A 6,132-nucleotide genomic window follows, 5' to 3' on the forward strand; every position below is an offset into this window, starting at 1 on the left:
CTTTTTGTTTTTTGAATTTTTTTTTTTTTTTTGAATTTTTTGTTGTTTTTTAATCATCTTGAGAATTATTTGAAACAAATTTTCAGTCCATTTCTTTCCAGATTCCCATTAATAAAATAAAATGACAACAACTTGATAAACCATTTTACTTACCATCTAAGGGGGGGGTTCTATTAATTCCTTCGGGGTTATTGTTTGGGTTTGGTTTGTCTCATCTTGTTACTTTTTTGTTTCTAATTGGTCAATTGTCAATTGACCATATCTGAGAAGAGTTATGGCCAAATGATCAATTTTGTCATTTCATCAACATTATTTCAATTAGGTATCGATTGGGTGCCATTTTTTTGTCCTTTTGCTTCTTTTGCTTTTTTTTTCTTCTTTTGGCAAAATCTTTTATAAGCATTATAAGCCCAATTAAATGTCCATTTGCTTTAAATTAATGCAACAAATAACAATCAATTAATGCACACCAATTAAAATGAATTTGAATTCTTCTTGTAGCAAGGCGACTGCTTGCTCACTGCAGCAACTTTTTTTTTAGTCCATTTTTTTTTTCTCATTAATTGTTAAAATCATCACTAAAAATTAATTAAAATTTACCATTACATAAAAATTAAATCATTCATTTTACAATTACTAGTTCTTTAAGTCATCTTTTCTAAAAACTAGTTTTTATTTTCTTTTTACTTAGTTATATTTAATTTTTATTATTTCATTTCAAAATTCTTTTTAATTCATTCAAAACACTTAATTCACTTTCAACTTTAGGGCCTTCTATTCCTTACAAGCAAACACACAACAATATCATTCTCATTTACACAACAACACTCACTCCAAAAGTTTCAAACCATGAAACCAAAAAAGTAAAAAAATAAATAATCAAGTTAAACTCATATAAAAATAACTAGTTCTTGTAGATTCTCCCACTAACTTCACTTCTTTTCTTCACTTTTCTTTTTGCTTCTTTTTTCCCTGCAAACACTTCCAAGTTTTTAGTGAAGGGACTTAGGACTTAGTGAAGGGAAAAGGGATTAAAAAAATAAAAATAATGATGAAAATGGAAGAATGGAGGGAGGAGGGGGGAGGAGGAGGGAAAAAAGAGAAGAAAGGGAGAAGTTTTGCTTTTTTTTTTTTTTTTTTTTTTCCTTTTTTGGTTCTTTTTTTTTTATTTATTAATTAAATTTGATGGATTTTTTGGATTTTGAATTAAATTATAATATATCACATATTGATGTTTTATTTTTTTTTTTTTTTTTTTTTTTTAATTTTTTTTTTTTCAATTTCATATCATTTTATTTATGTCATAATTATTATTTTAACTGGACAAAACAAAAAAAAAATCGTCTCCAAACATGACCAAAATCCTCTGCCGCTTGGCGCTCCGGTCAAAAAGTCATCTAATTTTAAAAATTTTGAAATTTTTTTTTTTTTCTTATTAATTCATTCCAATGCCATACCTCAACCTCTCAATCTCTCCGAATAATTATTTTTTTTTTTTTTTTTTTTTTTTTTGGTTCAGCAGGAAGAAAGCGAACTTCCTCTCCCTCCTCCATCGCTCGCACACTTTGGCTTTAACTTGGTTGTATTTATTTTTTTTTTTTTTTGATTTTCTTTTTTTTTTTTTATTATAATTTAATTATGGACTTTGACTTTAGTTTTTTTATTTTTTTTCGTTGTCGTAGTAGTTGACCGACCGATCACACAATAATAGTAGAATGTACGAAGTTACTACGGGGAGGGTGTTACACAACAATTATCCAAACTTGCCAAAACCCATAAAAACAATATTCTCTTGCTCCAAAACATCATTCAACCATACCAAACCATATCTAACTCATCAAATAACTAAAAAGCAATCAAAGATGCTACATGCATCCAAAACTCAAACAATCCGAAGATTGCTCAAAATTTTCATCCAACTTACAACAAAAAGAAAAATCAAATTTCAACTTATACAACTTTAATCCATCACATAAGAACCATTAATACTAACTCATGGACTCTCCCTATACATGCATGTACCAAATCAAAATTCATAAACGTCTAACTAATCATGCACTTATAACATTTCTTTAAAACAAGCTTCTCAAACTAAGACTAACAAATCAAGGAAAAAAAGAAAAAAAAAATTGAATGGAGAAGAGAATCCTACCTCTCAAGTTTGAATCTCCAACCAAGGTTACAAACTTAACCTTTCCCCCAATCACTCAATTACCTTTCATATAGGGATCTTGCCTCAATACTTCATGTTTGCTTGCATGCAAGAGAAGAAAAACAATCCAAAAGATCCTTTAAGTTAGAACCCCAATTTGAAAAGAAGGAAGAAAAAGACAAGAAAAACAAAGGTAAAAGAGTACTTATTTAGGTAAGAATTTGAAGTTTCTCTTCAAATTTTTTCCTATTAAGGGTTTTATACCCTTAGCTTGTTGAAGGACTTTTTGGCTACTGAAGTTCATATCACTCGAAAAGAAACCTTATACTTAACTTGCAATTTCAAACATTTAACACTCTTTAACATTACACTTAAAACACAGTCAGACACTTATTGCTATTTCCATCGTCCGTGAAACCCTAAGTTTCATTATAAATTCCTATCAACAACAAAAAATCCGACATCGAGAAAAGGTGGATGTTATAAGTTTGTTTAATAGAATAATTTGTAATAAAATCAAAAGAACCCATTTTTATAAATATAATTATATTTTGCTTCAGGACGGATTAATTATGTAATTGATCTTCTATTTGAGCAATATTAGATTCTTGAATATCAAACTGTTCTTCACTTAGACTAGAAAGAGAGGTAGAATATGAAAATCTCTTAAACTAAGATTTTTAAATACAAAATCCATAACAGTTTACTGAGTTTTGTAGATGGAGTTTGTTATGGGACCACCTGCGAGACCACTTACCTCTTAAGGGTTTTATGACTGACCAACACTCAAGACTAGACTGACCAACATAAAAAATACTCCCAAACATAGGTATTTATAGTGGAAACTAGGCTCTAATACCAATTTAGGAGATAAGGATCGAACGAAAAAAAAAAATTTCAAATTTAAAGGTTTTTGGTTCATAGAATCCTCAATTGAGGTAAGTGAAAAGCATATACCTTTAAAATTTTTTAAAATATACACCTTACAACATGTTCGTAAAATAGTATAATTAATGTAAATTAATATTTCAATTAAATTATATTATTTCAAAATTAATATTTTCATAAAAGATTTAAACAATATTCAAATATAAACCTTATATACACTAATATAATTATATATTCAATATAAGAAACAATAAATATATACAAATAAATTATTTATTGTTCTCATTTTATGAAGATCTATGGATTTATTATTACTATATATTCACGTTTTGATAATAGAATTAATTGATGTATTAAAAATGATAAAACACAAACGTAATGTGCATGTTAAAAAATTAATTAATTTGTAAATTCAAATAAAATCTCAAGCATAAATTGCGTATTAATCCAGTTAAAATCTATGATAAGATGAAACTAAAATGAAAGTGTTGTCCCATTTAAAAAAAAAATGCATTTAACCTAAAAAATAGAAGTACATAAAAAATTACAAGTGTTGAAGTGGATGACTTCATGTTGTGATTTTTTTTAATAAAATATGTGGCCAAGTGAATGAACATAACTATTAGGCAAAAAATATATTTAAGCCCGTGAACTTTATTTTATATTTACGTTAATCTTCTATACTTTGTATTCTGTATTTTAAACCCTCAAACTTTTAAATTTATTGATATTATAGCTTTTTTTTAACTAATTGGAGATAGAAATCTATCTTAGCAAACGGTATCCTTTTCTCTTAAACAAATAGACAAGTGTCAAAAGAAGTCAGAAAAGGAAAAACAAAATAAATTAGCATTTAATTTTTTTTAGCTTATATTTGTTTATCAAACCTAAAAAATTATTTCTTCATTCTACAAAATTAGACCTTTCCACCTCCTTCTCCTACAAAGCATAATCGTGCATTGCTTGCACATAGGCATGGCTCTATTGCCCTTGAATCCTTCATCACATCTGTGGAGTTCTTTATTATTGCCTGTTAATTTCAACATCATTTAGAGTGGCATAAGAATAATGTCCAAAATATATAAGGTGATAGAAAAAGCCAAAAAAATGGAAAGAAAAAAAGGTCACCATCTTAAAGTTTGAAAAAAAAGTAAATAGATGTGCAAAATTAACAAATAATTTTAACTTCATTTCACTTGAAAGAAACTTCAATATGCTACCTTTTATATACAATTTTAAAATGACTAATATAACATTTAACACTAGCTCATCTACAATCTTCTATAATTAATCTAGACCTCTGCTCTGATAGCATGAAAACAGAGGTAAACAAAAGTGCAAAATAAACTAAGAATTGTAATTTTATTCATGTGAAAGAAACTTTAGCATGCTTAAAAGCATATGATGTCACTGGCGGAGTGGGTTTAGAAATGACAATAGAAGCTAGAAGAGGATTAGAGGGACCACTAAAATGAATAAGGTCATTATTATTATACTTGTTAGCAAAGGTTTGCCACTCGTAGGTCTCGTTAATGAATGGGCTTCCAAGATAAGGCCGCATTCGAAGCATATGGTGTCACTGGCAGAGAGGTCAAAGATGACCTCTGTGGACGCTTACAGTTTGGATAGTAGGTGTTAACCATAGGAGATGATGAGTAGAGTTTTGATCTTAGTCATTTTTTTAAACACTATTATAGCATTGTCTTTTAGATATACATACCTTGAGATAAATAAAATATTTATTACTAATAACTATTATTTGAGCAAAATTTTATTAGGCCCCAAATATTTTATTATTTGTTTCTAATGACTTACTTTTTGAGATAAAAACTTATTAGTTTCTAAATGTTATATTATTTGTTTCTAATAATTAATTTTTTGAGGAAAAAAATTATTAGTCTCTAAATATATAATTGTTTGTTTCTAATAATTAATTTTTTGAGACAAAACTTATTAGCCTCTAAATTTTATATTATTTGTTTTCTAATAATAAATATTTTGAGATAAAACTTATTGGTCTCTAAATATTATATTATTTGTTTCTAATTCATTTATATTAACTCTATTTATTTAAGAAGTTTTAAAGTTTTTTTTTTAATTTGTCATTAAAAAAATTCCCTTTTTCCATATTAAAAAAATTTTAATGACTAATTAAACTATATATATTAAACAAATAAATACATGCATATATATACTTACATTGTATTATGTTTATATATATTAAAATAAAAAAAGTATATTTTTCTTTTACTCTATATAATTAAAGTTTTTAATCAACATATTGTTATTAATTATTGATCTAACAAGTGTTATTAATTTCTTAAGAAAAAAACTCAAAAAATTGATAAAAACACTTTTAGCATTAAACTACAAATATTTTGATGATTTGAATTTATTAATTATACATATATTAATGTGTGTGTGTGTATATATATATATATATAATTAAATGTGCTCTTAAAAATATATAAGTACTATAATAAATATAATAAAATTTGATTATATAGTATAATATACTATTAAATCTTTATTATAGTAAGGTATTTAGATAATGAATTGACAATTTAAATTCTAAATTTTAAGTTAAAAAAATAATAATTTGTAAAAAAAAAGAGATGTCTCACATATTTTTCCAAGGACTTGTGAGGTGATGATTTTTTTATAAAAGATAGTTCTCTTCTCTTGATATTTTAAGTAAAAAGGAGGTCCAAATACGGGTCCGCTAGTTATAATTTATTTTTAAAAAATTTAAATTATAAATTATATTTATTTATTTTAAATAATATTTATTATTTTTGATAATTTAAATAAATTTATATTTATATTAATAATTAATGATATAAAAAAATTAATATACAATGACAAGATAATTTATTTTTAGAAAATATTATTGAAGATAAATTTATTTGATTATAAAAATAAAATTAAAAATTTTAGTATAAATAATTAAAGTTAATTTAATTTATCTTTAAAAATAGATTTAAGGGCAAATAATATAATTTGTTAAAATAAAAAAGGAGGTAATTTTTTTTTCTATAAATTATTAATATAGAAAAATATATTTATCTCTCTAGTGTCAAATAAATATTTAT

Source organism: Hevea brasiliensis, chromosome 5, assembly GCF_030052815.1.
Source record: "Hevea brasiliensis isolate MT/VB/25A 57/8 chromosome 5, ASM3005281v1, whole genome shotgun sequence".
Taxonomy (NCBI): domain Eukaryota; kingdom Viridiplantae; phylum Streptophyta; class Magnoliopsida; order Malpighiales; family Euphorbiaceae; genus Hevea; species Hevea brasiliensis.